The sequence below is a fragment of the Aotus nancymaae genome, unplaced genomic scaffold, assembly GCF_030222135.1.
Source record: "Aotus nancymaae isolate 86718 unplaced genomic scaffold, 86718_ANA_hifiasm-v0.15.2.pri h1tg000040l, whole genome shotgun sequence".
Taxonomy (NCBI): Eukaryota; Metazoa; Chordata; class Mammalia; order Primates; family Aotidae; genus Aotus; species Aotus nancymaae.
The window spans coordinates 7,584,649-7,611,289 of NW_026988454.1; the positions used below are offsets into that span (position 1 = coordinate 7,584,649).

General features: G+C 41.3%; 1 protein-coding gene and 1 long non-coding RNA gene across 2 annotated transcripts in view; one reads left to right on the top strand and one right to left on the bottom strand.

Moving 5' to 3' along the window:
• The window catches only part of LOC105716506 (uncharacterized), an 81,308-nt gene extending 62,641 nt beyond the window's left edge, over positions 1–18,667 (top strand). The window contains exon 3 of the long non-coding RNA XR_010336572.1: positions 18,605–18,667. This is a non-coding gene — a long non-coding RNA (uncharacterized LOC105716506). The remainder of the gene's footprint in view (positions 1–18,604) is intronic.
• Positions 1–26,641, bottom strand: part of SLC22A3 (solute carrier family 22 member 3) — a 108,140-nt gene that overhangs the window by 59,657 nt on the left and 21,842 nt on the right. The window lies entirely within an intron of this gene.

The following is a 26,641-nucleotide window of genomic DNA, read 5'->3' on the forward strand; positions in this document are numbered from 1 at the left end:
CAAGTCATGCCTCCCATCATGCTACCTGACTTCAAACTAAACTACAAGGCTACAGTAATCAAAACAGCATGGTACTGGTACCAAAACAGAGACGTAGACCAATGGAACAGAACAGAGCCCTCAGAGGCAATGCCACGCATCTACAACCATCTGATCTTTGACAAACCTGACAAAAACAAGCAATGGGGAAAGGATTCCGTGTTTAATAAATGATGTTGGGATAACCGGCTAGCCACGTGTAGAAAACAGAAACAGGACGCCTTCCTGACATTACACTAAAATTAACTCCAGATGGATTAAAGACTTAAACATAAGACCTAACACCATAAAAACCCTAGAAGGAAACCTAGGCAAAACCATTCAGGACATAGGCATAGGCAAGGACTTCATGACTAAAACACCAAAAGCATTGGCAACAAAAGCCAAAATAGACAAATGGGATCTAATTAAACTCCAGAGCATCTATACAGCAAAAGAAACAATCATTAGAGTGAGCCAGCAACCCACAGAATAGGAAAAAATTTTTTAATCTACCCATCTGACAAAGGGCTAATATCCAGAATCTACAAAGAGCTAAAGCAGATTTACAAGAAAAAAAAAAAAAACCCATTCAAAAGTGGGCGAAGGACATGAACAGACACTTTTCAAAAGAAGACATACATGAGGCCAACAAACATATGAAAAAAAGCTCATCCTCACTGGTCATTAGAGAAATGCAAATCAAAACCACGTTGAGATACCATCTCATGCCAGTTTGAATGGTGATCATTAAAAAATCTGGAGACAACAGATGCTAGAGAGGATGGGGAGAAACAGGAACATTTTTATACTGGTGGTGGGAGTGTAAATTAGTTCAACCATTGTGGAAGACAGTGTGGCAATTCCTCAAGGACCTAGAAACAGAAATTCCATTTGACCCAGCAATCCCACTACTGGGTATATAACCAAAGGATTATAAATCATTCTATTATAAAGACACATGCACATGTATGTTCATTGTGGCACTGTTTACAATAGCAAAGACCTGGAACCAACCCAAATGTCCATCAATGATAGACTGGATAAGGAAAATGTGGCACATATACACCATGGAATACTATGCAGTGATAAAAAATGATGAGTTTGTGTCCTTTGTAGGGACATGGATGAACCTGGAAACCATCATTCTCAGCAAACTGACTCAAGAACAGAAAATCAACCACCGCATGTTCTCACTCATAGATGGGTGTTGAACATTGAGAATACATGGGCACAGGGAGGGGAGCATCACACACTGGGGTCTGTAGGGGGCACTTAGGGAAGGACAGTGAGTGGGAGGGAGGTTAGGAAGGGATAACATGGGGAGAAATGCCAGATATAGGTGATGGGGGGATGGAAGCAGCAAACCACATTACCATGTATGTACCTATGCAACAATCCTGCATGATCTGCATATGTACCCCAGAACTTAAAGTAAAATTATATATATATATATATATATAATGATATTAAAAAATTAGTTTTATTTTTGTGGGTACATAAAAAAAAATTCATGCCTCCACATTTTGGAGGAGTCTGTTTAAAAAAGTATAGGTTATCCAACCATGGCATGTGTACACCTATGTAACAAACCTGCACATTCTGCACATGTACCCCAGAACTTCAAGTATAATGAAAAAAAGAAGAACAATAGATTTAACAACACAAATTAAAAATGATTACCATAGAAAAAAGTATACATTATAAGTGGTGATTAATCAGTTCTAAATTAATCAAAGGCACAAATACTTGGCACTCATAGTTACTGTTTTTCATGATCTAAATATCTTGAGTCACCACATTGATTTAATGCAATTCCATCCAAAAGGAGGGACCACACAGAGTCCCACCGAGGGCCAGCTTCACTGTACAGACTCCGCCCCGTCCCTGCTGGAGCCAGTGTTGGACAGGTTCCACACGGTCTCCAAGGCTGGCAGCCCGACCAGCAGGTCCTGCCGCCCAGATGGGTTTTGTTGCTCTCAGCACTGCAGCCACACACCTGGCACTACCAGGGTTTCCCTTCCACAAAGAGAGAATAGTGCTAAGCCAGGGCATGAGTTAAGAGCTGAAACTGCAGCCTCGCTCTGAACATCTGGGTGTAATATCATCAACACTGGGAGTACAAATGGTCAAGAAGGGACCAATCTCTGACCTGCTCTACCCTTGGGTTACGGAGGAGAGATGTGTCACAGAGTCACGCGGACAGGCCACAGCTGCACATCAGGGCATCCTGACTGCTTGTTTGCCTGAAACCCCTTACTTCCTCTGGTGGCAGTGGCAGGACTGAATTTTGGAGAATCACCTTCATCGCTGTGAGCAAGAGCAGAGCCCTGTCAGTCAAGGCACTCGGCCCCCTGTTGCTGTGGCCTCCCACATGGCCACGTTGGGTTATACCAAGGACTGGCTGAAGGGAATTGAGGTTTTTCTGCTTGGCACTCTGTAGTCTCTTTGTAAATTTTTGTCCATTGATTGGTTCAGTCAGTTGGATAGTCCAAGGAACTGGCACAAGATTGATATAAAAACAAGACAAACAAATGGCTCAGGATTGAGGGCCAATTCTATGGAAGAATCAGGTCACACAACTTTTTAATCAAGTGAGATTACCAGCCTTTCATGTGAGACATTTCATCATGTTGTCTGATCATGAGTATTTTGGAAAAATGTGTAAATTGGATGCTCTAGCCAGTGACTAGCTAATATATTCATTTTTTAGGAGCCCAAGAGGGGAGTCTGCCCCTTGGCTTCTCTCCTTGATTTGGGGGTAACTGACAGCCAGTGCCTTGCAGCTCCAGTTGGCTGGATTCTTGCATTTTCTAACGCAGGTCTCATACCTGCCCAAGCAGGCTGTGACTTAGCAGCTGATGTACAATGCAGCTTTGGGGTAATCCTTCTCCGTTCCTTTACTCTCTTTGGAGCCACAATCAGGTAACATCTCTATTTTCATCCTACTTATTCTTGTTACAGATAATTGCTGGTGGCTCTTAAGCTGATTCCTGTAAGTTTATTTCTAAGAAAATAGAAATGAATAAGGTGGTGTATAGAACAGTCCTGAAAGGGAAAAATGGCTAAATTCAGAAGCACACTGTAGAGAGGCAACTCAAGGGACTGGACTCAATAAGAAGCATTTCTACGAGCATTTTACAGAAGTATTTTTTTACTATAAAATAAGCAATTAAAATAGAGATTGAGAAATATACAGCACCTTAGTAAATCATTATTATTATTATTTTTTTTTATTGCATTTTAGGTTTTGGGGTACATGTGAATAACATGCAAGGTTGTTGCACAGGTGCACACGTGGCAGTATGATTTGCTGCCTCCCTCCCCGTCACCTATATCTGGCATTTCTCCCCATGCTATCCCTCCCCAACTCCCCACCCCCCCCACTATCCCCCCTCCCCCCCAACAGACCCCCGTGTACAGTGCTCCCCTCCCTGTGTCCATGTGTTCTCCTTGTTCAACACCCGCCTATGAGTGAGAACATGTGGTGTTTGATTTTGTGTTCTTGTGTCAGTTTGCTGAGAATGATGTTTTCCAGGTTCATCCATGTCCCTACGAAGGATGTGAACTCCTCCTTTTTAATGGCTGCATAATATTCCATGGTGTATATGTGCCACATTTTTCCTGTCCAGTCTATCATCGATGGGCATTTGGGCTGGTTCCAGGTCTTTGCTATTGTAAACTGTGCTGCAATGAACATTCGTGTGCATGTGTCCTTATAGTAGAACGATTTATAATCCTTTGGATATATGCCCAGTAATGGGATTGCTGGGTCAAATGGAATTTCTATTTCTAGGTCCTTGAGGAATCGCCACACTGTTTTCCACAGTGGTTGAACTAATTTACACTCTCACCAATAGTGTAAAAGTGTTCCTATTTCTCCACATCCTCTCCAGCATCTGTTTTCTCCAGATTTTTTAAAAAAAAGAGCTCATGACTTAACACAGTGGTTCTCAAAGTATGGTCCCTGGGCCAGAAGCAACAGTGTCATCTGGGAACTTATGAGAAATACAAGTTCTTGGGATCCACCTCAGACCCACTGAGTCAAAAATTCTAGGGGTGGGTCCCAGAAATCTGTGTTTGAATCCACTTCTTCCAGTGGATTCTGATGCACACTCAAGTTTGAGAATCACAACATAACATATTATTTCTATTTGTTTTGTTTTTCAAATGCAACACTCTGACATGTATTGCTGGTTACGCTCTAGGAAGCCAAGGAATATTACTGCAGGCATGAGCATTGTAGACAAACTTAGTGTATCTGTTTTCTATTACTATATAACAAATTTCCACCAACTTAGTGGCTTAGAATAGCACACATTCATGATCGCATGGTGCTGTAGGTAAGAAGTCTGGGTGGGCTCAGCTGTTCTGCCTGCCCCACGCAAGGTGTCAGGGGCAGGCTGAACTCCATCTGCAGGCTCTGGAGAGGAATCTGCCTCCCAGCTCATCCGCACCATTCACAGAATCCTAGTCCTTGTGGTTGTGGGACTGATACCCCCGTTTTCTTGCTGGTTGGAGGCTGGGAAGGTAGAAACAAGGTCATGCCCATAATAAAAGGAATTAGAATTCATTTCCAGATTATAATCCAGGCGATAGACATTATCTCCAGAACAAGAATGAGCTGCACATGCTATTCTGGGAAGATACTAGGAGAACTCTTCACTGAGCACATTTCTGGATTTTTGTTTTGTTTTGTTTACTAGTATTTACCTTGGAAAATACTGACAACATTTCTGAAGGTATGAGATCCAAAGTCTGATGAGGCTGGCAAACAGCCGGAGAAGTCTAGGGCAGCATTTCCTAAGGTGACGCCTGTAAACACAGCTCCCATGAGGCCTCCAGAAACGTGAGTGGAGATCATCATACATTAGTAAAATGTCTAGGATAGCCCTTCTGAACGGAGACATTCCAATACATTGGCATTTTGAGGTTCTGACAAGTCCTGTAGCAAAGAAATCTTTTTGCCGAAGCTGAGATTGTGTCTACGTGTATTTCCTCAGGAGCCCCTCTGGCTGTGGGGCATTGGAAATACTGCTCATGAGTGTGACGGTTATAACTGTAAAGTCAGAAGCAGGCTTGGGGAGAGAAGCTTGGGGCAGACTCCTGCTCACTTACAGGCGGTGAGAGGATTTTGTCTTTGGCCTCCTTCCCTCAGTTCAGTGCCACTCCCTTACCACTCTTTCTTCATTCATTTTCTTTCCTCTGCCAACCTGCAACCTACAGAAAGCAAAGTTGAGCTGGGCCTGCTTATGCATCTCCCCAGGTTTTCACGGCTCCACATGCCCCTGGCCTTGGCAATTTGCTGTGTGGGAGCCCAGGCAGTTGCCACCCAAGCCTGTGTCCTGACCTGGCAGCTGTCTGGCCTCCCCAGAGGTAAAAGCTGGACCTGGGTATGGCTGCCGGGGTGCCACGTGCAGGAGGCACAGCAGCTCCAGTGCCAGGTTGTACTCATCCTTGCTCCTGGAGCCACAACTCCCAGTCAGTGATGTGATCTCAAGGGTAAACAACTGATACCATATCCAATAAATTACATGAGCAATTTTACTCAGCGGTCTGGCTGCCCTGGTGGCTGCATGACCACAAGGCAGCCGGGCAACCTGGGAAGTGTGCAGTGTGACCATCAAAATGAGAAACAGGAAGGAGACAGGAGGTCCAGTCCAGATGCATTACTCTCTCCATCCTCTCAACAGACTCCGGTCCCATGAGAGGCTCCAAATCAACAGCAACAACAACACCATGCCTTGGGGTGAGTGCTGTGCACGCCCGCCGACCTCTGCCCTTCTTGGAGAGAAGGTGCCTTGGCTCTGCCAACCCTTGGAAGACCTCTGCACTGGTGGGTGGCAGCAGCTCCTCTGTGCATGGGATCTGGAGGGCTCTGTGGGCACCCCCATGCATCCATGTTCTTGCCCACTCTGCCCCACTCCCCTCCCCTCCTCTTCCAGCTGGGTGTATACCTCCCCTCCCCACAGCAACCTAGCAGAAGCTTTGCTTCTCCATGTGTTTTCTGGGAAATCTGGGCTATGAAAAGCTATAAGCAAACTTTATAAGATATTCTCAGAATAAGGACAAAAGACATAAAGATAATCTCACTCAAAGAGATACCCTAAAACCAAGCACTGCACCTGAAAAATGCAATTGACGATAAAGCCACGAATACCCTGCAGTGCCACAACCTTTCCTCTTTTAATATTCCTTTCAATTTCTCTTTCCTTCACCTAACCATGGAGGGGAAAGGGCAGGCTTCAGAAAACAGAAGACAGGCTGGAAAACAGAGAGCAGGATACACGGACAGAAAGTAAGGGGCTGGAGGCGAAAGCAGAAGCCCCAAAGGCAGCAAGACCCCCAGAAACTCCTTCGTGTGCACAGATGCATGGGCCATGCCCTGCTCTGCAGAAGATGCAGGTGGAAAAAGCCGCACCGTTGACAGTCCACGTTCATCTCCGGGGGCCTGGGTTCAAAGAGTTGAGAAACATTGCTATGCACATAAACAAAATAAGACATAAGAAACATATCTTGGCTTCCAATTCCTAAAGGTCACTGAGTCCTAGATTTATGAATTTCTCTCAGTCCTCATTCCAGTTGAAAGGATGCAACCAATATATTAACACAAATTCCAAGCCACAGATAGAAACTAGAGATGGGTCCCGCCCATGGACCCAATGCCTGGGGAAGTTTTGACAGAGAGCAGAGCAGGCAGGAGCCACGTCATCTGTCCCAGGCAGGGGAGCCTGCAAGGGAGGTGAGCAAGAATTCATGACTCCTTCTCTCTGTTCCCCTTCACTAACAGCTCCTGCACTGCCTGGAAGGCAGAGGAAGGCTGCAGGGAGAATTCTGGGTCCAGTTTTGCAGGAGCCCACGGGCCCAGCTGCCCATAGTACAGTTGAGGAAACCTGGCCCTGGAGCAGGTGTGTGTTGGGGGCTGGAGGCCACGGGACAGACAATACAGAGGTCAGTTGCTGAGCACCTGGAGGGAAGGCTTACCTCCTTCCCCTGCTGTCTTGTTCAGTCCTGTCAAACCCTCATGAGAAAGAGTGACCAGAGCTCCTGAACCCATGGGTATCTCCTCCTGAGCCCCACCAACCAGAAAAATTGTGGTAAGTGGGAATTGAAAGGACTGAATGTGGCACTGTCTCCCATAACAGATGGCAATGCATCTGCCACACCAAACAAACTCTGTCTACCTACAAATATGAGGAGAAGACACTGGCCAGGCAGGGCAGGGTTCAGCACGATTCTTCAGAAGAGCAGAACTGGAGGAAATGATTCCATGCACAACAATACACAAGAAACAAGAAGTCACTAAAAACCTGAATTCATGCTTTTAGTGAGACACAAGAGTCTGTTGCATTGATAAAATGAGAGCAATTCATCGTGAAAAAGAAGTATTCTGCAAAAAGGACTCATTGGAGATGAAAATTATAACTGCTGAACTTAAGAACACTTGGAGGCAGGGAGCTGCACACCGGTGGCTGGAGGAGAGTGAGCAGGACCTAGAGTGCCGGTTCGATAAGTGCACCAGGAACCAGAGAACTCCAGCCATGGAGGAGGAGCCCAGAGAAAGCCAGCTGTGCGGAGGCTGCTTTCCCTCCATGGGAAAGAGGGGAGCAGAGACATGATGAGGCACACAAAGAAAGTCCACCGTGTGGAGATGGCTTTCCCCAGGTGGGAGAGAGGGGAGCGGAGACACAATGAGGCCTGCAGAGAAATTCTGATGATGGAAGGAAGGTGTGAGTTGAGCAGCAGAACGTGGAGGGAGCACTTAGACCCCCTTCCCACCCAACCTCCCAGACCCCAGAGGCTGCCTAGGGAATCCAGAGATCTGGGGATCTGGCTGCTCCTCTTAGAGCTTGCATGATTCTCTTGTGTTCAGCCCCACTAGCACCTCTGGCTTAGAAGCACCTGTCTTTCCTGGGCTGTAACATGCCCCTCCCCGAAAGCTCCTGTCTCCCACCTTCCTCACCCTTAGTGTGAGATTCCAGTTTCTCTGCTGAGCTAAGTCAATTATTGTCTATATTTATTGATACGAATAGATATCCACATTCTGAGTAAAAATTAAAATCAGATTATAAAACTGGGCATATGATTCCATTGGTGTAAAATACTCTGAATTTATGCATGTACAGTCATCCTCAGGGGATGACCATAATCTGGGGATTCATTCTAGGACCGTCCTCAGGTACCAAAATCCACAGATGCTCAAGTCCCTGATATAAAATGATGTAGTATTTGGGCTGGGTGTGGTGGCTCACACCTGTAATCCCAGCACTTTGGGAGGCTGAGGTGGGCAGATCACCTGAGGTCAGGAGTTTGAGACCAGCCTGGCCAACATGGCAAAAACCTATCTCTACTAAAAATACAAGAATTAGCTGATCCTGATGGTGCATACCTGTAGTTCAGCTACTCAGGAGGCTGAGGCAGGAGAATTGCTTGAACCCAGGAGGCAGAGGTTGTAGTGAGCTGAGACGGCACCACTGCACTCTAGCCTGGGTGGCAGAGCAAGACTCCATCCCCCCCACCAAAAATGATGTAGTATTTGCATATAACCTATGCCTATCCTTCCATACACTTTAAATTATCTCTAGGTTATTTATAATACCTAATAAAACATAAATGCTATGTAAATTGTTGTTACATTGTATTGGTTTTTATTCATATTATTTTTATTATTGTTATTTTTATTGTTTTTCAAAAAATATGTTCAACCCATGATTGGATAAATCTGTGGATGCAGACCCTGTGGATAAGTAGGGTGGACTGGACACTAAAGTGTCAGAAGAGGGCACGTATTAAACTGATGTAAAGTTCTGAGTGGTTGGATAATTGGTGAGTTTGTTTTCGTATTTGTGTTTTATCAATTTCTTTTTGTACTGAGTGTGTTTTATTTATTTATTTATTTATTTATTTTTTGAGACAGAGTCTTGCTCTGTTGCCAGGCTGGAGTGCAGTGGCGTGATCTTGGCTCACTGCAACCTCCGCCTCCCAGGTTCAAGCAATTCTCTTGCCTCAGCCTCCCGAGTAGCTGGGACTACAGACAGGCGCCACCACGCCCAGCTAATTTTTATATTTTAGTAGAGACGGGGTTTCACTATGTTTGCCAGGATGGTCTCAATCTCTTGACCTTGTGATCCGCCCGCCTCAGCCTCCCAAAGTGCTGAGATTACAGGCATGAGCCACTGCGCCCGGCCTGAGTGTGTTTTATTTTTATGTAGTTTTAGAAAAAATATAGAACTATATTCACTTTGGAAAAACAAGAAATTCTGTATGTAGAATGTGAAGTCAAACATTAAGAGAGTGTGGAAGGAATTTTCATTGAGGGATATAAAGTGAAGTGATCATAGCAAGAGGAAAGTGGAGAAGGGTCCCCCAGGGCCAGATGCAACATCTATCTGAGGCTGATTTGGGCTGCAGCAGAGTGGAGTGCTCTTCCTGACAATTATATCTGAAGTCGTCGTTAGTGGGAATTGGAGTGACTGGGAGTGGGGTGGGGAGACTGCCTTTAAAAGTCTTTCAAGTGATATTTAGTTTCACTTGAAACATAGGAAATAATTTAAAATGTGAAAACACTGAGGTTAACCAAAATCTCTCTCTAGGTACACTTAATTCAATAATGTCTAAGGCAAGTTTGCTCGTACCACTGGCAAATTCAGTTGCAGTAAATGAGTGTTCCTGGCATAGTGCAGACCTAACTCACTGCTATTCCCTCATGACCTGAATCCTAATGCACAGGCAGAGCTTGAATTTTGTGTGCTGGACCCCTTGATAGTGTTCTTTGTGGGGGTTTTTTTTTTCTTTCTCTTCTTAAGATTGGGCCATTTAAAAAAATCTACTGTCAATTTCACTTATTCTTGCCTCTACTACTTCCAATCTGCTATTAAGATGTTTAGAAAATTTGTTATTTCAATTGTACTTTTTCAGCTCTGGAATTTCCATTTTTTAATAATGTAATTTCTCTTTTAAGATTCCCTGTCTACTCATTCATTAAGACAATTTTTCCTTTAATTCTTTTAACACCCTTTGGTTGAACATATTTACAATAGGTTCTTTGAAGTCTTTGATTACTAAATTCAACATGGAGGCCTATTCAGAGTCAGCTTTGGTTGACTGATCTTTTCCATCCCCCCTCCAACTCCTCCCCCAGCCCCTGGCCTTATCACATTCCCGGTTTCCTTGCGTGTCTTACTAATTTGAGATATTAAAGGACAGGGCCTAAAGCTAGCAGATAATAGTCCCTTCAGCCTTTCTGAGTCCTGTGTGCTCTCCTGGTGATCGCTGGCTTTTTTGTTCTGGTAAGAAGTTAGCTGACCTGGACTCAGACTATAAACTCTGCTCTTCTGTGATATGAAGCAACTGATAATTCCCCTAAATTTTTCAGCTTCTGCAGTTGCTTTGTTTCAGGCTGGCCTCCTGAAGACTCAAACATTTGAGTCTCCCCTATGTTTGCATAAGTTGGTGGTCAGCCAAATATTTGGAAAGAGTTTATATTCAGATTTTGGGGTTCATCCTGTCTGTAGTTCTCCCATTTCTGGGGAAACTTGCCCTCCTAAATTCCAGCTGGTGTGCCAGTTTTGGGCACTGTTCTTTTACATCTTTAGCCAGCAGGGCCTCAGCTTTCTAATACCCAACCTGCACGTGGATTCAGGAAATGTACTCAGTTAATAAGTGAATAAATAAATCCACATTTTTACTTCTTTTTCTAAGACAAGTAATACTGGATGAAATTGGGAATCAGCATGCTTTGGCTCTTGTAATATAATATAATACCTACAAGATAATATCTCCCGTTTCCAAGTTTAAAAATTACATGAAATGTGCTTTCAGACTATAAAATAAATGATTTATTTTATAAAGAAGACTAAACACTTTCTACCATTATACATACGTCCTTTGGAATTTTCAACTTAAAATTTTTTCTCCATTCCATTTGACTCAGTGAAAATATAACTGAATGCAGTGTTGTTGTCATCACACATGATGCTGGAATCTCAGAAGTAGGATAGTTCTAGTACTCTCTTTGATCCCACCCCAACACATCACCCTAAGTAGGTTTTTGATTCTGCTTTACACTGGTAGAAAAATGAGGGCTGAAAATAGAAATCATAGTAATCTCTTTGCTAATAAAAGGCCTCTATTATTCCTCTTCATAGTTGTAAAATAAATAACTTATGAAAATAAAATCAATGCGTTTACATTAAACCACTTCTTTCTTATGCCCAATTAAGTTTGTCTCAATTTATGTGTTAAACCTTGAAGATACTGAAGTATAACTTTTAACTATTAGTTTATATTCATCCACCTTCCCTTTAGAACAGTGTTAATTAGAGTTGTGCACAGTGTCCAACTCACACTTTTGCCAGTATTCTCAGTTCCAGAGACCATGGTCAGCTTTGAATACTGGAGAGGAATCAGCTTCTGTTGTACCTTACTCCATGATATCAGCCATAACTCCTAATATTCGAAGTTCAAGTTTCAGAATGCATGCTACCAAAAATGTGTCTACTGATATGCTTTTAAAAAATGTTACATCGATGTACAGATACGAGACCTTCAGGCTGTCTTTATGAGATTCTACCAAAGTGATAACCCACTATAGAATAAGAACAGCTCCTACATGTGGTATTAGGGAGGAATGCCTCTTTTTGTTTTTTTTTTTTTTTTTTTTTTTTTTTGAGACGGAGTTTCGCTCTTGATACCCAGGCTGGAGCGCAATGGCGCGATCTCGGCTCACCGCAATCTCCGCCTCCTGGGTTCAGGCAATTCTCCTGCCTCAGCCTCCTGAGTAGCTGGGATTACAGGCACGCGCCACCGTGCCCAGCTAGTTTTTTTTTTTTTTATTAGTAGAGACGGGGCTTCACCATGGCCTCTTTTTGTTTTTTTGCCTTGGAAATGAGACTATCCTTCCTTTGATTAAAACCTTCAGTAGCTCCCCACTTTTAGAGAATAACGTTTGGGCTTTTTGTGTTTATTCCAAGGCCTTTCTCATTGTGTCTTGGTACATTTTTCAAATCTTATCACTTTCTTGGCTGCACTGGTATATCCACCAATATTTGAATTATGTTTACCTTTCTGAGCTTCCAGCTGTCCTCTATCAGAGCCTTCACAGATATCTAGTTCAGTTAGCTCTAGAAACTGAGCACCTCAATTATGACCACATATCTTGAATTTTCTGGGAAAGTCCCAATGCCATTGTATTCTTTATCTCTAAAATGAACTTGGCACTTCTCAGACTACGTGTGCCTGTGTTTTGGTTCAGAAATTATGATTTACTACCACATTATCATTCTATATCATCAGATTAAAAAGCTGATAAAAATAAACTATTTTTAAAAGATTATTGCCCATAACTTATTTTTTTATTTAAACAAGACAGTGACTCTATAGAAATTAGAAGAAAACAACAAAAATCATCATTGCTTACTTGCATTTCTACTCTGATATTCATATTCTTCTAGACTTTTGTCTATGCATTTATACATATATATGTTTTATAAAGTTATGTTCTATTGGTATTTTAGATAAGTTGCATGTGATTTGTGAGTTTGTGAATCTTTTATATCATCATCATAAGTGGTTGCATTTAGTACATTGTATATATGATCATAATTCTCGAACCAATCCTTTATTTTGGAAAAGAGCTTATGTGCCTTTATTTTTTACCACTGTTACAGAAACACGCTGAAAACCTGTTTTCAAAAAAGGGATACTAAACCTATAAGAATTTTGAAATATAGTCAAGTCATAGCAAGGAAAATAAATGCATTGGGCACAAAAATTAAATTATAATTTCATTAAAATTATTCCGGTTGTTTTATAAACCTCACATTCCAACTTATTCTAAAACAAGTTTTTGAAATATTATGTAACTTCATTTTGTAATTTATGTAGATTACAGATTCTTTTGTAAACTGCCTACACAGACCTTCTAAACTAATACACTTGAGTATATTCTATAAATATCCATTATTTCCTCCATGAAGTTTGTAGCCTCAGTATCTCAAAAATATGATAAGGATCTGTTAAGATAAGCCTCAGTTTAATTACAGTGATTACAACTTCTTCATGTAATTGATTTTGTATCCCTTATATGACAGTAATCCTCTGAAAAAATTCGGAGTTGTAAAAACTTTAAAGAATGTGATAAGACATAAAAATGACTCAACATTTTTGGAAGAAGGCTGTCCAAACTTAATGATGGGAGAAACAAAATCTGGTGATATATTCAGCATATATATTTCAGATGTATTGATCTTCACATGACTTGTGAGCACAGATAAGAAATGAAATACAAATCAAAACAACATGGCAAGTACGGAACATGAGTCATAGCTCCTTGCTTTCTGATGACTCTAACTGCAATAATCCATGGTGGCTGGTTTGTATTTGGAATTACACAACAATTAACCAAAAATGGGCCAAGTATTTAATAATGATAAGTACTAAAAAGCAAAACTAAACACACAAGATAATAATAATAATGCAGAGTTCTGCTGGCTTTTATGGTTCTTTGGTTTGGAATAAAGGAAGGTACTAAATTAACCCATCAGGAAGAAGGAGACTTTGGGACTTTATTGGTACAAAAATTAGTTCTATCACATTTAGTTGACATCTTGAAAGAATGCAAGAGGGTATTTTTTTTGCTACTAGAAATTTTCCCCAAATACAGAGAAAGTGATATTGGGCAGCTTTGTGCATTCTAAGACCCCATGTAATGAGCAGGAGTAGTGCCACAGCCATCACGATACAGAGAGGATGTCAAGGGAGAGCAAAACAGACAGAGGAAAAGTATTAAAAAGTACATTTTTTTAAAACTTCAGAATGAGTTTCACTATCTTTTTTGAGGAAAGGAAAAATATGGAGAACTCCCTCTCCTTGCCTCAATGTGAGGGCGTGATGCTGAGTTCTGTGTAATTGTGGGAGCTGCTTCCAGGACTTCTAGACTCTAATCTCTTTTGGAAATCTGCCACCTTAAGATGTCAAGGATTGCCTGATCTACAGATGGTCCCCAACTTAGGATGGTTCGACTTGGTGATATTCGACTTAATGATGGTGTGAAAATGATATACACTTAGTAGAAGTGTATTGTTTTTTGAATTTTGATCTTTTCCCAGCCTAGCCATATATGCTGAGCAGTGGCAGTGAGCCACAGCTCCCAGTCAGTGACACGATCACGAGGTAAACAACTGATACTATATCCAATAAATTATATGAGCTATTTAACCCTTTATTATAAGATAGGCTTTGAATTCGATTATCTTGCCCTACTGTAAGCTAGTTTAAGTATTCTGAGCACATTTAAGGTAGGCTAGGCTAAGTTATGATTTCTGGTAGATAGGTGTATTAAATGCATTTTTTAACATGATATTTTCAACTTAACGACGGGTGTATCTGGATGTGATCCCATCCTAAGTTGAGGAGCCTCTGTATATTACTGTCCACCAGACATTCATTCCATGAAGAGAAATTCTAGGGTGGAGGATGAGAGCCATCATATCTGATTAAATTTTAATTTTGTCTTTCAACATTATGGTAGCCTTTTTTCTCCACTTGGAAAGCACAGTTGCCAAAGATTTTCAGAATCTCATCAGAACATGCAGTAACACATACACCTTTTAATGCTTGCCAAAGCCTACATTTTCTAATAAGAACACCCTCTTATGACATTGACAGCCGACCTGAAGAAACACCAGCACCAGTGCCATATGAAAATCAACCTTTCCAGAATATGACGACTGGCCTACAGAATTTAGATATTTAGTATTTTCCCAGTTTAATGTGTGTCTTTTAAAAACTTCTAAAAATCATTGACTTTTATATAAATATCAGAAAGCTATATTCTAATTCTACTACCATATTTCTGAGCTCAACACATCATTCTACAATCTTCACAGCCTCAGTTCTGTTCACACATGAAATTACAGAACACAAATCAAACAGTCTTGAAGGCTGGGGCTTTCTTGTTCTGATATTTTCTGATTTTGTGAATGTTGAAGAGTGTTAAATATAAACACAAGGTTGCTGGTATCACTGAGATTATTACCATTAGATGAGGAGACAAACATACAATGAAAAGATTTACAGGAAAAACATAACACTAAATAAACCAATTTTAAAAAGTAAAAGCTAGAATGACTGAACAAATTTCCACACGGTTAAAAACAGTGAACTGATTCAAAGAAACGAAAATCTTTGAGCCAAACCTAAGTCTTCTTAGCAGCCTCTGCAGAAGGCCCCTCCTCCTCTTGTGTCTTGCATCCACTTTGATTTTGCGTTTTGTTCCTTTGGTGGATTAAGAGCAAGAGTAAGTGATTTGGGCAAGAGTAAGTATAGTGATTTGGTGTTTGAGAGCAAGAGTAAGTGAGACTTGACAACAAAATTATTTTCATAACATTTCCAATTGATTGGAATCAGGAAAGGAGACTTGAGAGAACTCTTAATCTTAGGAGAGTTTGGCCAGGTTTTATGGGTAAAGAGCTTCAAGGAAGTCCACTCCAGCCTTAGGACAATAGGATTATTGACTGAAGTTAACCTGGAGATGTTTCCTTTCCTTTTCTCTCTCTCTCTTTTTTTTTTTTTTTTTTTTTTTTTTTGATGGCATCTCACTCTGTCGGCTGGAGTGTGGTGGCATGATCTCAGCTCACTGCAACCTCCACCTTCTGGGTTCAAGCAATTCTCCTGCCTCAGCCTCCTGAGTAGCTGGGACTACAAGTGTATACCACCACACCCAGCTAATTTTTGCATTTTTAGTAGAGACAGGGTTTCACTATGTTGCCCAGGCTGGTCTCAAACTCCTGACCTCAAGTGATCCAACTGTCTCAGCCTCCCAGAGTGCTGGAGTTACAGGTGTGAGCCACCACGCCTGGCCACATTTCCCTGCTTCAACTGGGGAGATTATAATTATTTGACCAAACATGCAGACCAAACTTTCTTATCAAGCTCTGAAGAGCTACACCCATGGAAAGATCTTGTTTCTAGTCTCCCTGCCTACACACCAACAGCATCTTTCCCAAATTCCTTAAGACACCCAAAGCTGTCCTTGCCAGGTATTGGGTGTGATGGAGTGAAGAACTGGCCTATCCCACGACTGGGATGCATGTTGATGCTCCCAGCTTCAGGGCAAAATTAACTTGTCACCCAGGATTGCCATTCTAATTTGTCGTGTGGCCTGAGGTCACATTATTAATAGTTGTGCAAAGTCCCAAATTGATATTTGCTTCATTTTATAAGTAATTGTTTTTATTTGGCTACTTGGCATTATTAAAACAAAATATATATACAGAGACTTCATGATGACCCAACTTTAAGGCCTCACAGAGCTAAAAGGAGGTGTGCCTTTGGGCTGGCTCCCTGAGCATATTTTAACAGCAAGTAACATACAGCCTGTAACAACTGAACAATTTTTTTCTACACATCCAGGTGTTCAGGTGAATAAATACACAGGTTGATGCCTAATCACAAGTACCATGGCATACTTCAACTCTAAAATCTAGTGGCTAAAATTCACTTTAAAAATTTTTTTTATTTTTGTTTAAGTTCTGGAATACATGTGCAGAATGTGCAAGTTTGTTACGTAGGTGTATGTGTGCCCTGGTGGTTTGCTGTACCTATCAACCCATAATCTAGGCTTTAAGCCCTGGATGCATTAGCTATTTGTCCTGATGTTTTCCCTCCCCTCACCTCTCTCCACCCTCCCCAGGCCCCGGTGTGTGTTGCTCCCCTCTGTGTATCTATGTGTTCTCATTGTTCAGTTTCCACTTATGAGTGAGAACATGTGATGTTTGGTTTTCTGTTCCTGTGTTAGTCTGCTGAAGATGATGGTTTCCAGCTTCACCCATGTCCCTGCAAAGGACATGACCTCATTCCTTTTTATGGCTGCATAGTATTCCATGGTTTATATGTACCACATTTTCTTCATCTAGTCTATCACTGATGGGCATTTTGGTTGGTTTCATGTCTTTGCTCTTGTAAAATTCACTTTTTTTGACGCTTCACATTACATCTCTGTGGGTCAGGCTTTAGATTAGTTGCTTTACATCTCATTAAGTCCTCCCAACAACACTGTGAGGTAGACACAATTATTATTCTCATTCTACAGGTGAGAAACCCAAGGCTTAGAGGGTTTGGGAGGCTAGTCAGAGGTTCCAAGCTAGTCAGTAGATGGAAAACTAAACTCAGACCTCTGACTCTTGGGTCCATACCTCTCAATCCCTAAGAACAAACAAAGAAATGCAATTTTTTTTCAAACTGCTGGAATATGCGTTCTTGATTTAAGCAGGGTCAAGAGATTATTCTTAAAGCAATTGTACTTAGGTAAATGTACAGTGTAGGAAATATGCAAGACTGTCCTTTAAGAATTAAAAAAACATTTGTCACGGTTCTTTCAATAACTAAGATTTTATTAAACAATTTCATTTCTTAAGTGAGCTATTTTTGTCATATTTTTGCCATTGAATATTGCCCCACACTTGCTCTGCGTAAGCACTTTCTGTGACTGGTATAAGGCAAAAAAAAAAAAAAAAAAGTTGTAATCTTACTATTCTGGTTTTTCTTTCCCTCTAAACACCACTCTGGCAGTTTATATTCCTTAGAACCCATTGCTTAGGGGTGGGGGTGGGGTGGGAAATGTGTAAGCTTTTGATTACAAGAGTTATGCATCTTGGTCTTAAAATTATGTTTGCTTTGCAAAGAAGAGAAGGTTCTGGAATAAGGTGTCTCCTTGGCAGTTTATATCTTTATCTTGGCTCAGACTTAGGCCAGACAACAAGCAAGCTACTCACTACTAATACTGCATCTATTATGTGAAAGCCTATGGGGCATTTCAGAAAGGCAGGTGTCCTGGTTGTGTGCATAGAGGTAAAACCTGGCTTTCCAAAAGACTGATTCCTTCCATTTCTTTCAGGAAATAGAGGAGCAAAGGCATCAAGTTTCCACATCTGGCTTGCTAAATTTCTGGAAAGACATGCTGCCACCAAGGTTTTGGGTGAGCATGTGATCATTCCTGCCTCCCCAAGTTCACTTTCCCCCTTGGGGAGGCAGTGGATGTCAGCCTTCTATGCGAGTCAGACAGCACAGTCTGCATATGCTCCTGCTCTGCCTCTGTGGACTGCACCTGGGCAGCAGGGATGCCCCAGCCTCTGTCACTGCAGTTGCCTTACAAGTTGAAGGTGGAGATAAGACACACACTCATTTCTTTTAAAAATGTCATGCTAAGTCTGGAGCTTGGCACCCTTCCCAGGAGAGGCCTGAACGTCTCCCCTCCCACTGCCACTTCTTTCTTTTCTCTTTCTTGTGGCCCTTCTTGATCCAGGTCTGCTCTAAGTGGAAAGCCAGGTCCCCACAGATGGGTTCCGTGATGCTGGGGAGGTGTAAGTCACAGGAAATGCCCCCCATTACCAAGGCCAGGGGCCTGTCCACACACACCGGGTGATTTTGGGAAAGCAGGGACAACGTCTGTCTCACAAGAGGTTGTCACCTTTAAAGTATTCCAGATCAGTATTTTCCACAACCTGAGTGAGGTGTGAGCATACTAAGCACAGTGAAAAGACAATTAATTCATTTATTCATTCATTCGTTCAAAAATCTTTCACAGGTGGCAAGATGGCCAAATAGGAACAGCTCTGGTCTGCACTTCCCAGCAAGATCAACGCAGAAGGTGGGTGATTTCTGCATTTCCAACTGAGGTACTTGGCTCATCTCATTGGGACTGGATAGACAGTGGGTGCAGCCCACAGAGGGTGAGCTGAAGCAGAGTGGGGGGGTCACCTCACCCTGGAAGTGCAAGGGGTTGGGGAACTCCCTCCTCTAGCCAGGAAAAGCCTTGAAGGACCGTCCCGTGAGTAACAGTGCATTCCAGCCCAGATACTATGCTTTTCCCATGGTCTTCGCAAAGCGCAGAACAAAAGATTCCCTTGGGTGCCTACACCATCAGGGCCCTGGGTTTCAAGCACAAAACTAGGCAGCCATTTGGGCAGACACCGAACTAACTGCAGGAGTTTTTTTTTTTTTTTTCATACCCCTGTGGTGCCTGGAATGCCAGTGAGACAGAACTGTTCACTCCCCTGGAAAGGGGGCTGAAGCCAGGGAGCCAAGTGATCTAGCTCAGCAGATTCCACCCTGACAGGGCCCAGCAAGCTAAGATCCACTGGCATGAAATTCTTGCTGCCAGCACAGCAGTCTGAAATCAACCTGGGATGCTGGAGCTTGGTGGGGGCAGGGGTGTCTGCCATTACTGAGGCTTAGTAGGCAATTTTCCCCTCACACTGTAAACAAAGCTGCTGGGAAGTTCTAACTGGGCAGAGACTGCCACAGCTCAGCAAAGCCGCTGTAGCTGCACTGCCTCTCTAAATTCCTCCTCTCTTGGCAGGGCATCTCTGAAAGAAAAGCAGCAGCCCCAGTCAGGGGCTTATAGAGAAAACTCCCATTTCCCTGGGACAGAGCACCTGGGGGAAGGAGTGACTGTGGGGTCACTCCTTCAGCAGACTTAAATGTTTCTGCCTGCTGGCTCTGAAGAGAGCAGTGGATCTCCCAGCACAGTGTTCTGCTAAGGGACAGACTACCTCTTCAAGTGGGTCCCTTACCCCTGTGCCTCCTGATTGGGAGACACCTCCCAGTGGGGATCGACCGACACCTCATACAGGAGAGCTCCGGCTGGCATCTGGTAGGTGCCCCTCTGGGACAAAGGTTTCAGAGGAAGAAATAGGGAGGAATTTTGCTATTTTGCAGTCTCCACTGGTGATACCCAGGCAAACAGTTTCTGGAGTGGACCTCCAGCAAACTCCAGCAGACCTGCAGCAGAGGGGCCTGCTAGAAGGAAAACTAACAAACTGAGAGCAATAGCATCAAAATCAACAAAAAGGACATCTACACAGAAACCTTATCCAAAGGTCACCAGCATCAAAAATCAGCTTCAGAGATGAATCCATGAAGATGAGGAAAAACCAGCACAAAAAGTCTGAAAATTCCAAAAACCAGAATGCCTCTTCTCCTCTGAAGGATCATAACTCCTCACCAGCAAAGGAACAAAACTGGATGGACAAGTAGTTTGATGAATTGACAGAAGTAGGCTTCAGAAGGTGGGTAATAACAAACTCCTCTGAGCTAACAGAGCATGTTCTAACCCAATGCAAGGAAGCTAAGAACCTTGAAAAAGGTTAGACAAATTGCTAGCTAGAATAACCAGTTTAGAGAAGAATATAAATGGCCTGATGGAGCCGAAAGACACAGCACAAGAACTTCATAAAGCATACACAATTACGAGTAGCCAAATCGATCAAACAGAAGAAAAGATATCAAAGACTGAAGATCAACTTAATGAAATAAAGCGTGAAGACAAGATTAGAGAAAAAAGAATGAAAAGGAACAAATGAAGCCTCCAAAATATGCAACTGTTTGAAAAGGCCAGACCTACATTTGATTGGTGTACCTCAAAGTGACAGGGAGAATGGAACCAAGTTGGAAAACACTCTTCAAGATATTATCCAGGAGAACTTCCTCAACCTAGCAAGACAGGCCAACATTCAAATTCAGGAACTACAGAGAATGTCACAAAGATACTTCTCAAAAACACCAACCCCAAGACACATAATCATCAGATTCACCAAGGTTAAAATGAAGGAAAAAGTGTTAAGGGAAGCCAGAGAGAAAAGTCAGGTTACCCACAAAGGGAAGCCCATCAGACTAACAGCAGATCTCTCTGAAGAAACCCCACAAGCCAGAAGAGAGTGGGGGACAATATTCAATATTCTTAAAGGAAAGAATTTTTAACCCAGAATTTCATATCCAGCCAAACTAAGCTTCACAAGCGAAGGAGAAATAAAATCCTTTACAGACAAGCAAATGCTGAGAGATTTTGTCACCACTAGGCCTGCCTTACAAGAGCTCCTGAAGGAAGCACTAAATAGGGAAAGGAAAAACCAGTACCAGCCACTGCAAAAAACGTATCAAATTGTACAAACCATCGACACTATGAAGAAACTGCATCAACTAATGGGCAAAATGACTAGCTAGCATCATAATGACAGGATCAAATTCACACATAACAATATTAACCTTAAATGTAAATGGGGTAAATGCCTCAATTAAAAGATACAGACTGGCAAATTGGATAATGGGCAAGACCCATCAGTGTGCTGTATTCAGGAGACCCATCTCATGTGCAAAGACAAACAGAGACTCAAAATAAAGGGATGGAGGAATATTTACTAAGCAAATGGAAAGAAAAAAACAAGCAGCGGTTGCAATCCTACTCTCTGATAAAACAGACTTTAAACCAACAAAGATCAAAAAACAAAGACAGGCATTACATAATGGTAAAGTGATCAATGCAACAAGAAGAGTTAACTATCCTAAATATGCATGCACCCAATACAGGAGCACCCAGATTCATAAAGCAAGTTCTTAGAGACCTACAAAGAGACTTAGACTCCCACACAATAATAGTGGGGGATTTCAACACCCCACTCTCAATATAAGACAGATCAACGAGACGGAAAATTAACAAGGATATTCAGGACTTAAACTCGTCTCTGAACCAAGTGGACCTAATAGACATCTACAGAACTCTTCACCCCAAATCCACAGAATATACATTCTTCTCAGAACCACATCACACCTATTTGAAAACTGATCACATAATTAAAAGTAAAACACTCCTCAGCAAGTGCAAAAGAATGGAAATCATAATAGTTTCTCAGACCACAGTGCAATCAAATCAGAACTCAGGATTAAGAAACTGACTCAAAACCACACAACCATATGGAAACTGAAGAACATGCTCCTGAATGAATACTGGGTAAATAACAAAATTAAGGCAGAAAGAAATAGGTTCTTTGAAACCAATAAGAACAAATACACAATGTTCAGACTATCTGGGATGCAGCTAAAGCAGTGTTTGGAGGGAAATTTAAAGCACTAAATGTCCACAGGAGAAAGTGGGAAAGATCTAAAATTGACACCCTAACATCACAATTAAAAGAACTAGAGAAGCAAGATCGAACCAACTCAAAAGCTAGCAGAAGACAAGACAAATAACTAAGATCAGAGCAGAAGTGAAGGAGATAGAGATACAAAAAGAAACCCTTCAAAAAATCAATTAATCCAGGAGCTGGTTTTTTGAAAACATTAGCAAAATAGATACACTGCTAGCCAGACTAATAAAGAAGAAAAGAGAGAAGAATCAAATAGACACAATAAAAAATAATAAAGGGGATATCACCACTGATCCCACAGAAATACAAACTACCATCAGAGAGTACTATAAACACCTCTATGCAAATAAACTAGAAAATCTAGAAGAAATGAATAAATTCCTGGACACATAAACCCTTACAAGACTAAACCAGGAAGACATCAAATCCCTGAATAGACCAATAACAACTTCTGAAATTGAGGCAGTAATTAATAGCCTACCAACTAAAAAAAGCCCAGGACCAGATGATTTCACAGCAAAATTCGACCAGAGGTACAAAAAGGAGCTGGTACCATTCCTTCTAAAACTATTCCAAACAAAACTCCTCCCTAACTCATTTTATAAGGCACACATCATCCTGATACCAAAACCTGGCAGAGACACAACAAAAGAAAATTTCAGGCCAATATCCCTGATGAACATCGATGCAAAAATCCTCAATAAAATACTGGCAAACTGTATCCAGCAGCACATCAAAAAGCTTATCCACCACGATCAAGCTGGCTTCATCCCTGGGATGCAAGGCTGTTTCAACATACTCAAATCAGTAAACATAATCCATCATATAAACAGAACCAGTGACAAAAACCCCATGATTATCTCAATAGATGCAAAAAAGGCCTTGGATAAAATTGAACACCACTTCATGCTAAAAACTCTCAATAAACTAGGTATTGATGGAACATATCTCAAAATAATAAGAACTATTTATGACAAACCTACAGTCAATATCATACTGAATGGGCGAAAGCTGGAAGCATTCCCTTTGAAAACTAGCATAAAACAAGGATGCCCTCTCTCACCACTCCTATTCAACACAGTATTGAAACTTTTGGCCAGGGCAATCAGGCAAGAGAATGAAATAAAGTATATTTAGATAGGAAGAGAGGAAGTCAAATTGTCTCTGTTTGCAGATGACATGATTGTATAGTTAGAAAACCCCATTGTCTCAGCCCAAAATCTCCTTAAACTGATCGGCAACTACAGCAAAGTCTTAGGCTACAAAATCAATGTGCAAAATCACAACCATTTCTGTACACCAACAATAGAAGAACAGAGAGCCAAATCATAAGTCAACTCCCCTTCACAATTGCTACAAAGAGAATAAAATACCTAGGAATACAACTCACAAGGGATGTGAAAAACCCCTTCAAGGAGAACTACAAACCACTGCTCAAAGAAATAAGAGGGGACACAAACAAATGGAAAACATTCCATGCTCATGGAAAGACTCAATATCATAAAAATGACCATACTGCCCAAAGTAATTATAGATTTAATGCTATTCCCATCAAGCTACCACTGACTTTCTTCACAGAATTAGAAAAAACTACTTTAAATTTTATATTGAACCAAAAAACAGCCCGTATAGCCAAGAAAATCCTAAGCAAAAAGAACAAAGCTGGAGGCATCACATTACCTCACTTCAAACTATACTACAAGGCTATGGTAACGAAAACAGTATGGTACTGGCACCAAAACAGATATATAGACTAATGGAACAGAACGGAGGCCTCAGAAACAATGCCTCACATTTACAACCATGTGATCTTTGACAAACCTGACAAAAACAAGCAATGGGGAAAGGATTCCCTATTTAATAAATGGTGTTGGGAAAACTGGCCAGCCATATGCAGAAAATCAAAACTGGACCCCTCCCTTACACTTCATACAAAAATTAACTCAAGATGGATTAAAGACTTAAATGTAAGACCTAAAACCATAAAAACCCTAGAAGAAAACCTAAGCAATACCATTCAGGACATAGGTATAGGCAAAGACTTCATGACTAAAACATCAAAAGCAATGGCAACAAAAGCCAAAATTGACAAATGGTATCTAATTAAACTAAAGAGCTTCTGCACAGCAAAAGAAACTATCATCAGAGTGAACAGGCAACCTACAGAATGTAAGAAAATTTTTGCCTTCTATCCATCTGACAGAGGGCTAATATCCAGAAGCTACAAAGAATTTAAACAAATTTAAATGAAAAAAAAAGAAAAACTCCATCAAAACATGAGCAAACAATATTAACAGATACTTCTCAAAAGAAAACATTTATGCGGCCCACAAACATGAAAAAGAAGCTCATCATCACTGGTCATTAGAGAAATGCAAATCAAAACCACAATGAGATACCATCTTACGCCAGTTAGAATGGCGATCATTAAAAGGTCAAGAAATAACAGCTGCTGGAGAGGATGTGGAGAAATATGAATGCTTTTACACTGTTGGTGAGTGTAAACTAGTTCAACCATTGTGGAAGACAATGTGGCATGTAGCATGCTAACATAAGATTCCTTAAGGATCTAGTACCAAAAATAGCATTTGACTCAGCAATCCCATTACTGGGTGTATACCCAAAGGATCATTCTATTATAAAGATATATGCACATGTATGTTTATTGCAGCACTGTTCACAATAGCAAAGACTTAGAACCAACCCAAATGCCCAGCACTGATAGACTGGATAAAGAAAATTGGCACATATAACCATAGAATATTATGCAGCCGTAAAAAAGGATAGTTCATGTCCTTTGCAGGGACATGGATGAAGCTGGAAACTATCATTCTCAGCAAACTAACACAGAAACAGAAAACCAAACACACCATGTTCTCACTTATAAGTGGGAGTTGAACAATGATAACACATGGAGGGGAACATCACACACTGGGGTCTGTCAGGGGGTGGGGGGATAGGAGAGACAGCATTAGGAGAAATATCTAATGTAGATGATGGGTTGATGGGTGCAGCATACTACCATGGCATGTGTATACCTATGTAACAAGCCTGCATGTTCTGCACATGTACCCCAGAACTTAAAGTGTAATAATTTAAAAATAAAAGACTTTCACAGCCTGCTCCTGGGTGGGAGGCATGTTGTTGTTCACTGAGGGCTACAGAGACTGGGCTTCAGTTTGCTAGAAGCTTCCAGGTGAGCCCCAGTAATGTGATACTTGAAATAGAATACAAAGGAGGATATGTGTAAGCTCATGAGAGAAACACGGAATGAGATGAAAGCACAGAAGAGGGAGACTAAGTAAAGTGTAAGGGCTGTGTCAGGAAAGGCTTTCTAGGCATATTTAAGCCAGGTCTTGATCAATTGATTGTATTTGGACACAAAAAATGATGCAGAAGCAAAGGGTGCACGTCAGTAAATAAATGAGAAGAAGCCTCAGACAGGATTACAATATCAGAACACCTTAATAGCTCTGCACAGTTTACAAAGCATTTTGGTATCTATTATTTTATTTGATTTATACAAAATATGAACTTAAGTCTCAAGACTCATCATATTTTACTTTTAGGAAGCGTAGACTGAAGGAACTAATGTGAAAATAGTTGAAGCACTGCAAAATCCTACATGAGGTCAGATCCTACTGTTTATTACTAATGATTACAAAGTATTAGAGTAGAGAGTATAACTAAATCCAATATACATATTACTTTATTAATGCCACATTCCCCTAGCACAGCTTGACTAATAATAACATAAGAGCATTAATAATGCCTGATTCCAACACTGGATTTTATGACTCTCTGTGATTACTTTTCAGAAAGATGGGGATGCAATAAAGAGACATTCATGTGGATACCCACATATGCAGGGAAAGTGCCCACACATGTTTGGACTGGAGACAAACCACAAAAGTGGATGTCCCTGAGGATGGAGACTGGGACTTCTGACCTATCCAAAGATGACATGACTAGAACTCCCCCACACACACTCTTTCAGAACTTTGCCCCACCTCCATCAGAAGTGGCATCTAATTCCCTTTCCCTAGAATCCAGGAAGGGCTTGTGACTCTTCTGGAACTGAAAGCATACAGCAGAAATGAGGCAGTGTGACCTCCAAGGCTAGGTCATGCAAAGCGATACAGCTTCTGCCTTGTGAGCTATTATAGAACATACCTTTGGGGCTCTGAGTTATTCTGTGAGAAGTCTGAGGCTGCCATACTAGGAGGAAGCCCAAGCTGCACAGAGGGGTCATGTGCAGTTGTTGCAGCTAACCGAGGGCCCAGCTGACCACAGTACTTACTCCCAGATCAGTGAATGAAGACACCCTGATGGCTCCTGCTCTGGCCATCAGGTCATCCCAGCTTCTAAGGCTTCCTATCAGAAGCTTCACTTTGTGGAGCAGAAACAAACACTCCCTATTGTGCATGTTCTGGATTCCTAACTGTTGTAATCTGTGAGTATAAAAAAAAAATGGTTTTTTTTTAAACCAAGTTTTGGGATAATTTGTCACAAAACAATAGTAAGTAGATATTCAACTTGATCTATAAAGGCTTATTTCTTTGCAAAAAAAATCTAAAAAATATATGACAAAATGCTAACGTTTGTTCATTTGGGTTTGTTATATTTTTCTTTGATAGTTTTCTTCCTTTTCATTGAAAAGTTTATATGATCTATACAATACATGAGATACAGATTGTTGA